The sequence below is a fragment of the Helianthus annuus genome, chromosome 17 (assembly GCF_002127325.2).
Source record: "Helianthus annuus cultivar XRQ/B chromosome 17, HanXRQr2.0-SUNRISE, whole genome shotgun sequence".
NCBI classification, from domain to species: Eukaryota; Viridiplantae; Streptophyta; class Magnoliopsida; order Asterales; family Asteraceae; genus Helianthus; species Helianthus annuus.
Window position 1 is genome coordinate 53,383,296 of NC_035449.2, and position 12,293 is coordinate 53,395,588.

General features: G+C 35.1%; 1 long non-coding RNA gene across 9 annotated transcripts; it reads left to right on the plus strand.

Annotated features, from left to right (window-relative positions):
- The first annotated feature begins 4,284 nt into the window (after positions 1-4,284).
- On the plus strand, positions 4,285-10,673 carry LOC110923589. Of its 9 annotated transcripts, none has more exons than XR_004887046.1 (9): positions 4,285-4,421; positions 4,506-5,805; positions 5,918-5,970; positions 6,415-6,529; positions 6,605-6,829; positions 7,616-7,710; positions 8,034-8,136; positions 8,352-8,429; positions 10,233-10,673. It is a non-coding gene; the product is annotated as an uncharacterized LOC110923589 (long non-coding RNA). The 9 variants fall into 9 exon arrangements; XR_004887045.1 differs by lacking the exon at positions 7,616-7,710 and having other exon boundaries at positions 4,506-5,443; positions 5,708-5,805; XR_004887044.1 differs by lacking the exon at positions 7,616-7,710 and having other exon boundaries at positions 4,506-4,998; positions 5,304-5,805.
- Positions 10,674-12,293: the final 1,620 nt, after the last annotated feature.

Below are 12,293 nucleotides of genomic sequence, written 5' to 3' on the forward strand. Positions count from 1 at the left end.
TACTGGAGCAGTGGTTTGTGGTGCAGGTTGCACTTGTGCTTGGGGAGCAGGGGTTTGAACATATTGGATCTGTGGAGCAGCTGTTTGGACATAATGCACTGGCACAGGAGCAACAGCATAGTGAGCAGTGTTCACATGTGCTGCTGGGGCATATTGGGCATAGTGCACAGTGTTTTGATTTTGAGGTCTAGGATTTGAACTAGGGTGAGTGATTATGGGACCAGTTGTTTGACTCCTACACTCTCTAGCAAAATGTCCTAACCTGTTACACTTATAACACTTGAATTTTCGATTTATCCAACCTAACCCTTAGATTCCCCTGCAACCCTGGGAATTTTCGCCCTGTTCTTTTATAAAACTTGCTAGTTCTAACACTTAGCAAGGTCAGTTGGTGCAGGATGTCCATTTCCTCTAGATCAGTGGGGTCGAAATGCTGTAGATCATTGAGTTCAAAGCTTAAATTGTCTGACATCTGGTTTTCATTTGCAGTGAATGCATAACTTGTAGAGTGAGGATCAGGGTTGTTAAAATTTGCACCAGCAGTTATGTCAATGAAGTGATCATAACCCTGATCCTTACCACTACCACGAGATTCTTCTTGACCCAGAAGAGCAGTGTTACTGAATGAATAATCATCAACGGTTTTCCCTGACTCTTGTAACTTCCTTTTCTGGTTCAACTCCCTTTCGTAGGTCAGGAGTCGACCATGGAGTTGGGTCAAGGTCAGATCCTTGAACTCAGGTGAATTTCGGGTGACAAAAGCTATTGTGTCCCATTTTTCTGGAAGTGACTTGAGGAACCTGCTGTTTTGAGTTGAGTTTGTAAAAGTGGTTTTAACAAGCCTCAGTTCACTAATGAGACAACTGAAATGCTCAAATTGTTGTGTCAGTGATTCACCTTTAACATGACAAAATGTTTCATACTGTTGGTTCAGGATTTCCCTATTGTTTTCTATGACTTCTTCGGTACCTCCAAACTGTTCCTTAAGCGCGTCCCACAACTCTTTGGCATTGTCACAATGTAACAATCCAGCATATATTTCGTTGGGCAGCGCTGATGCTATGATACTAAACGCTTTAGCATCTAGTTAAAATTTTTGATAATCCGTTTCAGTATAATTTTCAACAGGTTTTGGAACTTGTTTTTTAGCATCTTCAGCGCTTGGTACTGTAGGAACATGAGGACCAAAGATGACAGACTTCCAACAACCTGTGCTTTGTTGAGTGAGGATGTGACCCATCCTCCTCTGCCAGATGTTGTACTCATTTCTTTTTATCATAGGTGGTTTAAAAAGAGAACCAATGTTGTTTTTATCGTCCTGAGATTGTGACGTCATTCTTGTTGTTTTACAGGTACTGAGAAATCAACTTTAATGGTGATTAATCCTTACTCTGTTTTTCAACGACGAACAAACGATCAGTATCAACTGTTTTGAGCTGAACTATTTACGTCAAAATGATTGTTAAATCAAATTTGATTGTCCAAGCTCTGATACCAATTGTTGGATCTGAGTTTGTTTTTGATTGTATTTTGTGTTTGAAAATAAGATGAAGATGGATGAGTGTGCAGCGGAAATTATAATGAAAACAAACTTTGCATACAATCAAACGAGAGTAATACTTTCATCAAACATCTTTACACAAAGAACCGAAAGATTGAATTTATTTCAACTACGATTACAATGATTGATGTAAGAATGCAAACTCCCCCTCAGCCAGAGCTTAGTAGTTTGTTCGTGCAAAGAAGACGAATGATGCAAAGAGCTAATAGAACAGTACAAAGTACTGAACTATTTATAGGCACTTGCAAACTACTGAGCATCTTTGCTGACGTCACCATGAAAGTGACATCTAACCTCCTAACAAACTCTAACCTCTGATCTATACAGACACTGCTTGTGTTAACTACTGCTAATACATTCTATTACAAAATAGACTTTAGAACAGCTGCTGCAACCTTCTACTGCTGTGAACCCAGCAGCACTTGTCCGGATCAGCAGTGCTTGACTCAAGGCAGTAGGTTGAATCAGCAGGACTTTAGTCTTCCATCAGATCTTTAGTTGAGCAGCAGTTATGGGTCAGCACTTTAGCAAGATCAGCAGATAGGAGGTCATCAGTAGTTGTAATCACTTTCAAGGGGAGAGATTTGTATATCAGCATCTGCTTATTCAGAATCCACTGCTCTGATCCAGTTTTGGCTTTAATTATCTGTTCCTCTGATAGGGTTCAATCCCAACAGTAATATTGCTTATTGATTTGGTTTGAGCGGCAAAAGCAGACTCCGCTCTTCCTCCATTGTCTCGGTATTGAATTAAAATCTCCTCTCTCTCTCCTCACACTTTCCTTTCTATCTCTGCTTCAAATAAAACCCTAGATGTAATTCTGTATTTCAGTTTCTTGATTTCTTGATTGTTGATAAACCTCTCAGTTAATCCTCTCAATTCCTACATTCAACTATCGTCTGAGATATGAGGTCTGAAACCTAACGATCGGATTATTGTAGAGAACGTGGTGGTTGTGGTTAGTTGTAGATGATGGAGGCGGCACTGGTTATTTTTCTTATATTAGGTTCTAATATTTTCACATTTACAATGGCTCCTCCTTCCTTCCACCGTAGGATTCATAATTTTCTCCTACACAATGCCTTTTTCTTCCATAGTAAGGTTCACAAACCCTAATTCTCATCTAAACTCTTCAGCCAGCCACTTCTCTCTGTTCTGATATCTAAGATGTCTGCTCTGTTTCATCCACATTTTCTATGTCCTACTCCTCTTTCAGTTTAGGGTTTCTATTTACCCCCTTCATATGATTTAATTGAAGAACAATGATTGGGTCTTTATTGTCCTAATTCGCTTTTTTCTAATGGAGATTTATTTATCAGAAGTTGCACAATACTAATGGGATTCTAATCCTCTTTGATCGATTTGTGTATTAAACGATTGGTAAGATAGGACGGCTCCTCAATTGTGTTGTTATGCTCTCGGTGTTCTTGGTAAAGAGACGTAGAGGGTGAAGACCATTAAGATTGAAGCCAATACGGTATCACCTTTTATCCCCATTTCCCTTTTTTTATTTCAGATTGAAGTTAAATGATTTGATTTTTGTTTCTGATTGTACTATGCGAATTGGATATGCAAATTTTAGGGTTCACATTATATTTGCTGGCTTTTATGCGTATGAAAATATCGTAGGATTTTGATTGCTTATACTGATTTAGGGTTTTTTTTAAATCAGGAAGATCTATACAAAATGTCCCTCCCCTAATTATATTTCTTATGGAATTTCATTATTTAAATTTGAACTTTACATTTTAGTTTATTGTAATTCATTTGTTTGTTGTATATTGAATGGATTTTTTATTTGTAGAACAAGGATAAAGATCTTCAGCTAAAGGGTCACACTAAGAGTTTGGATCAATTGTGTTGAGACCCTAAAGGCCTAAACATGTTGATTTGGTTGCCACTACATTAAGTGACGAAACTATTTGACTGAGGTATACCATCTTGCCTGTAGTTTTTTTACTAGAACTTTAAAAGTACACATATTGGATTAAACAACATGTATCATTGTATGAGATCAGTTAAGGTTAAGTCTATTAGATTCAAACAAGTTTAACCATAGATTTTTCTTTGTCCAAATAGTTGCGATCTGTGCATTCAACCTATAATTGATTTTTTTGTCCATTAAAGCCAGACATGGAAAAATTGGTATTTTTTGGACAAAAACCGGTTCGGTTTGAGGACATGTGAACCCGAAGTAAGAACCGGTTTGAATCAGTTTTAAAACTGTTTTGATTTAAAAAAATAAATAAAATCAACTATTTTAATTTGATTGTTGTTTTTTGTTAATTGAGCATGTGATTTACACGGGGGATATGGCAATGATGAGAAAGCAGCAAGAGCTTAATACTGGTGTCCTACAACTCATAATAGTTTCCCGGTGAGTTTTGTTTATTGTATTTGAATTCGCCTATATCGTATATCAACATGTTTATAATCTATGGCTCATGATTGGTTCACTTTGTGACACTAATTTAGCTAGCCGATTATGAAAAAGAACTTGAGGAGATGAAAAATATTAATAGGAAAGAATTTTGTAGCCAACATACTTTTAAAAATACTTACATTGTGTGTTACAGAAAATGACACAAGTTATGGAGCAGTATTTTGGTGACAACCAGATTACACTTGGTCCAATGTCGATAGAAACTATTTGTGGCTATTTTTGGACCACATAAATAGAAAAAATAGAGTCTGAGTTCTACTTTACTAATGGATGGAAAACATTGGTACACGCACATTGTGGCTTCTTAAAACCGTTTTATGCACATAATTCATGCTCTTTAGTTACGAAATTTAAAATTGTTATGCACAGGACTTTCATCGGGTAAAGCTTGAACAATTCACTAATGCCTTGATTCAGGTTTGTCTAATCTGGTCAACTTCTTTTTTATTTTTTCTTAAAATTGTCATTTTATAAATCTAGATTCTTTTAACCATGCCCAAGGTGGTCTCAATGGGTAAATCTAGCAGGAGGCCCTTATGGTAAGTCTCTTTGACTTTCAATAGTCAAATGGAAGTAAAGGTCCTGGATTTACAGAGTACATGTCCCACCTTAAATTTTTTTATTAGTGGTGAATAGGCTGGTAGGCTAAAGGCAAGATGTGTTGATTGATAGTTCATCAATTAAATTTGAGAAGGTAAATCAAAGAATAAATAAGATTCATCTATTGTAGTATTTGTTAGTTATGGAAGTTAACGACTAACATACTACAACATTTGTCTTTTTCATACAAGTTTTATATTCGTCTTTTTAGCTATCTAGGGTGAAACTATCAAATTTAGATATCAGGTAGGGTTACTCTCACTAGCTTTTAACTACCAATATATTAAAGGTGTGGTAAAATCGATATAGAGGAGCCAAGACAATGAAGTATAATCACACCAGACACTCGACAACAACTCATGTCACTGGTCCTTTCTTCATTGGTGTTTTGGAGGTTCTTGAACTTTTTTATCCGCATTCATATTGGTTAATTTTTTAGCTGGAAACAAACTGCAGGCTACCTGCCGATTTGAACTGTTTTGATTGTCATTTAATATTGAATTGTTATTGTTTCATGTTCAAAAAGGGGCTGCCATGTTTTACTAAATTGGCAGTTTAGCTGAAGTTGCGTATTGATCCTTTTCTTAATAACAACTACTAATCTAAGTTTTATTTTTTTACTCTAGAAACAGACTGCAAGCTACCTACCTATTTGAACTGTTTTAACCATCATTTAATAGCGAATTATGTGGATTTCAGGTTCAAAAAGGGGTTGCTGGTTCACAAGTACCATCCTGTACAACAGAGGAAAAAGTGCTTGATTCTAGGTCTCATGTCGAACCACAAGTGTTTAGAGGTCATGTAAGACTTGATACTGACTCATATACGTTGTCAACCATGTGAGTACCCTTCTTAAAATGATTCCGGGTTAAGACGGCTCCGTGCAAAAGGAGTTCAGTTCAATTAAATTATTATTAGTTAAGTTCGGGTAAATATGGGTTTGGAGCAAAATAAGTTCGGGTCAAACGGGTGGTTTTGTTGAAAAAACAAACTTTAAAGTTTTGAAACTTCTTTTGAGCACCTATGTTTATGTATTACATATGATGATTATTTTGTCGAAAAAATGGGTTCTGAGAAACAGCTTGATTAACTTTTTATCGAAGAAATGGGGTTTGATGAGGAAACTTTGGTCAATTTCAACATCAGAAAGGAAACTGCATCAAGTCAGAGTTCTAACGGGTTTTGAAACAAGTATATTATGGTTAGTGTTTTAAATATGATTACTTTAACATATTTCTTGCTCTCTTAATCTAATATGTTATTTTCACTTATTTCAAGGTCATTGTATCTTTATTTCAACACTGTATATTCAGGTGACAAACATACGGGTCCCGAGATAGTGGAAGCAATGGTTTTGATACACGAGGTAAACAAGTTTATTTGTTTTTTTCCTTTTTATGGTTATTTAATAATAGAAATAGATAAGTAGAAAATAGCGTTCTGGACGCGTTTATTCTATTTAAAGTTTTCTTATTCGGATAAATAGGTGTTTTAATATTGTACAAGTCCTTATTTTTAATAAAGTAATAGATAAAAGGCAAATATCATAAATGGACTTTGACTGGTGTTTAAACTGAGAAAGAACCAAAAAAAAGTAGATGGCTTGATGGGCTAGCCAGATAATGAGTCAACCTGGTTTTTGGTTCACGATAAAAGAACTTTGATCTGGTTTTTGGAAAACAATGAACTGCAGCTGAAAGGTTTCTGGTGGTACATGGTAACGGGTGTGGTGCTACAAGAAAAGCAATCTGATGGTAACTACATAGTGTTTTTCCATTTTGCTAACCTAATTTTGTGTTTTGCATTTTAGAGAATAATTTTAAGGAACTTTACTTGATGCATCGGCGCTGAAATCTAGCGATGGTAGTATCGCCAAGGAGTTTGATCACGTTTAGTGAAGGATTTCTTGGAGAATGAGTCAACTGGTGAGTTTCGTTGCTTTAATATATCAGGACAGATACATTCACATGTGTCCGTTCCAATTGTGTGTCTTGCAACAGGGCAGATACGAGTATACAACCCAAGAAATATAGAGAGAAGGAGATGCGAGAGTGGCCAGTAACAGGGGTTAAAGCGATGTCGGATCAATCATCTAGGGTTCTGACCGAGGAGTTCAACCGCTGACGATTTTCACCCATCGAAGGTTGGATCAAAAACTCATCAGCGTTGAAACTCACTAACAATGGTCTGAGTATCCGAGTGCTGTTTTGAGCAACTATTTTAAGGTTAGTTTATTTTTTATTATTCAAGCGGTGGTGGTTTATGTGTATTTTAAGTCCATCGATCATCACACTTTGGATGATGGTGGTTCAAACGTCACCAATTTCTTTTTATTATTTAGTTCGTATCTTTATTTTAGTGTTAAATCACTATGATGGAAGTTGAGCGGGGTTGATCTAACGGGTAAAGAAGATGTTATACCAGAATTTGTTAAATTGTCAACTTTAGTTCAAGTTTTTGATAAATAGTCATAAGATGCATTGTTTGTCTAAGATTTGAAATCAAAGCCCCATGGTTTGAAGTTTATTACTATATTTTGACTTGTGTAAAAAAGTTAAATCTTTGTTTTAAACATCAAACATCAAACGGTCAAAGAAATCGTTTGAAACCAGAGACGCATCATTAGCTCCCAAGACACACCATTCTAAAACAAAGTGCAGTGGTTTGACTTTGAGAAAGCCAAAATTTTGCATTACTTATTACAGACATGTGAGGTGTTTATTGGAACAAAACCAACTTATAAAACTAACCGTAAATTTTGCATAACTCAAAATATATTCATTTTGATACACCTTAGTTAGCTTAGTGGAATAAACTAATAATCTTTTTAAGAAGGAATATATTAAAACCCCTCATAAATTCTGGAATCATAAAATATTCTATTAAGTGTAAATTACCAGTTCCTTATGCTGACATCATAGAACTGTTTAATATCATCTATGCCCATGTTATGCTTATAAGTTATAATGAAATGCTTGTGGCTCATCATTTGGTGTATATTGTTGGCTAAGTGATTTACAATAAGGTGAAGTTGGTCAAAGAGCCTACAAAACCGCTGCGAAATGGTTGGGATTCGACTCTTAGGAAGCCTACAGATCCAAGATAGGTCAATTTCTTTTTAAATGGGACTAGCTGCTGTTGTTGTTAATGAAAATAAATTTTGCCTAACAATTTCTTAGAAGTACTTATATATCTGTTGTCATTTTTCTTAGAATCATGTCAATGTTGCTACAACTACCATCGAGCATGTGGTTTAAGTACAATAATCGTCAATGATTAAATTTACACATGTTTCTGTTGTGTTATTGCTTTCCTTCGGAAATATTATACTTGGTTCCTGTTTGTTTCATTTATTAAGGCATCAAGGATGTTCTTCATTGATCACGAGATCATCACTTATATTATATTTTTTCACTGAACTCTGTGTAGGAATTATGCTCGCTGGACGCTCTTAATGGTCTTAAAATAAATTGTCGGGGACACGTGGCAAGCTATGGTTCAACCGCACCACCAACGCAACACAATCTTATAGGTGGTTTACTTTTTTTAAAAGGCTAACCACCTTGACTTATTTTTACATCTCTAGGAATCCTAACTACAAGTTAGAGTTTTGTTCAATGTGTTTAGGCTAAAAGTATCGTGGGGTTGTTATTTGAATCCTTTCAATGTACATAATATTTTACTTCGTATAAGATAAAATCAACTACTATTAAAAGTTTGTGATGATAAACTGTTGTTTTGATATAGCACATTGTGAAGTTTTTGATGGAAAGGAGCTCTCTTTATGGGCACGTCACCATTGGTACGCTTACCCCTATCTTGCAGGTGAATTTCTTCCTTATTTAGGCAATCATTTAAGTGATAATTTAGAGTTTTCAATTCATATGTAAGAGAGTTTTCAATTTAGACTCAGAAATGGTTCAACCGGTTGAACCGGGTTGTACCGGACGGTTCAACCGTGTTGACTAATTAACTACATAAATCCATAAAATATAATTACAACTCAAAAAATAATCCAAAACTACATCAGTTCACAATAAAAAAATTTCCAAAAGTTAATCCATAATAAAAAAAAAATTATCCAAAAGTTTATGATTAAACCCATTATATAGAAACACTATAACAATTAACAACATGAATGATTGAACAAAAGTCAAAAGAAGGTAAACCTAGATGATCTGTTGAAGAACTTAATTTGAAAAACCCAATGATTTTCTATCTTTGAGTGAGGAGGAAGTTTGATCGATGTGGATTATCAATTGTGGACGCTAAGTTTTACACTTTAACTAAGAAGGTAAATAATCACCTTTTTTAAGCACCTAAAAATTAAAAGTTCAAAATTTTGACCTTTGTCCCGGTATGAACCGGTACCGGTATAACCCAATTTACCGACCATACAACTTCTTTGCCGGTTTATGTAACAACTGTCACTAAAATCCATAATTAGGATAGTAATTAGGTAATAAGGAAACCCTAATTGAGAAACCCAAGTGATTCCGCATAAACCCTAAAATTTTCGTAACAATCGGAATCAGGATCAGGGCCCTAAAACTCAGGGGGGGGGGTAAACCCTAGTTGGTAAAATCCTCACAATTTTACGTGAGAAGTAAGTTTCAGTCGAAATTGACTCATCAAGGCTAGTTTGGACACGAAACAACCTAGGCTAAGAAATAGACCCGTCGCGCCACGCGACGGGTACAACCGTCTCTCTCGCGTGGCGCGAGGGAGTGTGTTTTTCAGATATAAATAGATGGGATTGGCACTCGAAGTTCGGTGTTCATTCGACGTCCCAACTCTTAATACTCTCTGAGTTATAGCAAATACAGTTCACAAACACACACAATTATCGAAACGCTGCCGCAATCAGGGTAATAACTCGATCGCTATTACGATTCAACGTCCGATCGATTATAACTATCTAACGATAGTCCAGGTGCTGCTCAATTGAGCTTGTACTTTGATTATTCGTCGTGATTTCGACTTGAATATTTGAGTGCTGTTCGAATTCGGACTATGCTCTGTTATTCGTTGTGAATCCGATTGAATTATCGAGTATTGCACTGATTAATCGTTGTGAAGGTTTAATCTCGTGAATTGTCGTAACTGCTGTATTAGTTACTAACCTGTCTGTGTGTGCATTGTGTTAAACTAGGTGTAATCAAGGCTAATCAGTAGGCTTATATCTATTGCTCGTTAATCTGCAATGTGAGTCATTCTCCTTTTTAAACTGTTTTCTCACAGTTTGTGAGTAAGTATTACAATACCTCAAATTATTTTCAAAGGTTATAATTACAGGGATTAAGTCTTTGTAATCACCAAATTACAGCTGGTATGTGGGGTATTGTGCACATTACTATTTTTATCACTCTAGGTGAGTGAGTATTACTCTATGTGAGTGATTACTACTCTATGTGAGTAAACCGTCACTATTAGGGCAACGGGACCAATAGTGATATGACCACAGTCACAGATCCGGTCGAGTGACAAATACCCATTCTTGATAATTGGTTGATAGAAACACTGTAATCGCTCTTAATACTGTGATTTATAACTAACGGGTCGTTTTAGAAAACAGAATGATTCACTCAGTATTTCCCGCTGACAAAACCTTTTTCAAACATGTTTCAGGTGATCTGTGTGATCCAGGAAAAGTGCAGTAAAGCACTATCAAGCTCAGAGAAGTGGCTCAGTGTAAATAAATGAATAAAACATGTTTTGAAAAAATAAAGATTTCTGTGTGAAATCAACTTATTGTAAATTATGGGATTTATCCCTTAAACTTTGTGTAATATATTAAACGAGCATTTTCCGGTGAAAAGATCCTGTTGTAAAAAGACTTCCGCTGTCGCATAAATTAAATACCACGGGTACCACTAAAATCTGCATCGCGGGCCCCGACTCCGTCCAGGGTGGGTCAGGGGCCGCGACAGTTTAAATAGGTATAAAGAAGTCTTTAATGACTTGTGATTTTTGCGTTACTTCTTTTTTTGAATTAATTGTAGTTTACTAATTTCATTTGTACTAGAACGTTTATTTCTTTCTAAGGATTATTTCAACAATTTTAAGTGATATCTATTTTCTTTCCATGAATTTGACTCTTTTCAAGGATATCATCCCTTGATATATTAATATGAATTTAAATAAGAATTTAGATATTGAAGTTTATATAAACTTGAAGTCAATCAAAATATGAAAACCATTACCTTTCGTTACTCTATTTAAGGTTCGATGGTATGTAACAGGTTTTTGGAAAGGGAAGTGATCACTCTGTTCAGTTTTGGGTTTGTACCAGTTAGGATCGTGTATTGTCTGTTTGGGACATGTTTCAACCCTTAGACGTGAAGCCTAAGTTTGGAAAGGCCTAGAACAAAAATGATGATCTACATGGGCTTCAATGCCAATAGATATTAAATGTTTGTGTTAAACCACCTGCAAAACTCGCGGAATCTTAGGGAATTAATGAAAAGTGTGTGGAATTAATATTGTGGTCGAAATAAGGAATAAATGAAAGGATCGAAATATATGAAATAGGATGAATATGGTGAATCGAAATAGGATGAAAAATATGGACTTGGTGGACGAAATAATGTGGATGTGCGTGTATTTCGAAAGAAAAAGTTTAGTATTTCCAAATAACGAGTTAAACATCACCTGTGTGTTGCGACGGGATGTTAATTTTAAAATTTATAGTGTTAGCAAATTATATTTTGTAAAAAAGCTAAGGTTAAATATGGTTTAAAGTTTGATATGTTTTTGCATAGCATATAATTTAACAACTATTCTCCTTAAGATTTTTTATTCGAAAATGCAACGATCTTGTTCTTGATTTATTGAAGCTGCATATACCAAGGCCGGCCATCTCGTGCCGCCGTTCGAGCCCCAAATTTTTAAAGGGCCCAACAGGTTTTTATAAGATTTTTTATATATATTAAATTATATATTTAATATAGGTATCTATTTATTATGCAAAAGAATATTGGTGGTAGAGCGATAAAAACTATCTTAAGATAATGTAGAGGTTTCAACTTCAAATCTTGGCACCACCACCATAAGTTTGTTTTTTTAAGTCATTTACCCTTAACCACTGTTTTGGGCCCAATTCCTTTTGTCGCCCGAGGCCTAAATTTTTTTAAGAGTTCTCGAGTACGGCTCTGGCATATACAATAAACAATTTGTGATTAGTGAACGATATACGTATGTATGTATTATGTATTTACTCAAATTCTTTCTTTTTAACCAAGAATCTAAAGTATTCTTTAGTTATGTTTCAAATATGCTTATTTCGGTGTATGGTTAGAGTTCCTTGATCACTCCATTGTTATTACTATATTAAAAATGAATTCTTATTAACTCTAGTTCATTCATCAAATGATTCTGGCAGAGCATCTTTATTCATTTTCAAATTTAATATTTCAACATAAATGGCAATTTAAATTTTTTAATCAAGAGTTTTCCACTCTTTTGCCTGTCTGCCAACCCTAAAGTCTTCCACTCTTGCCAACCATAATGTTCATAGTTCAGAAAGTTCTAAGGTAAAATTATAAACCGAGCTGCAAAATGTACAATATCAATGTATGGTGATATTAATGGTAACTATACGTATTTAAATACACATATTTCATTATATTGAATGGCCAAAAAATCAAACGATTAAAACAAATTAATCAAGAAATATCTAACATGATCCAC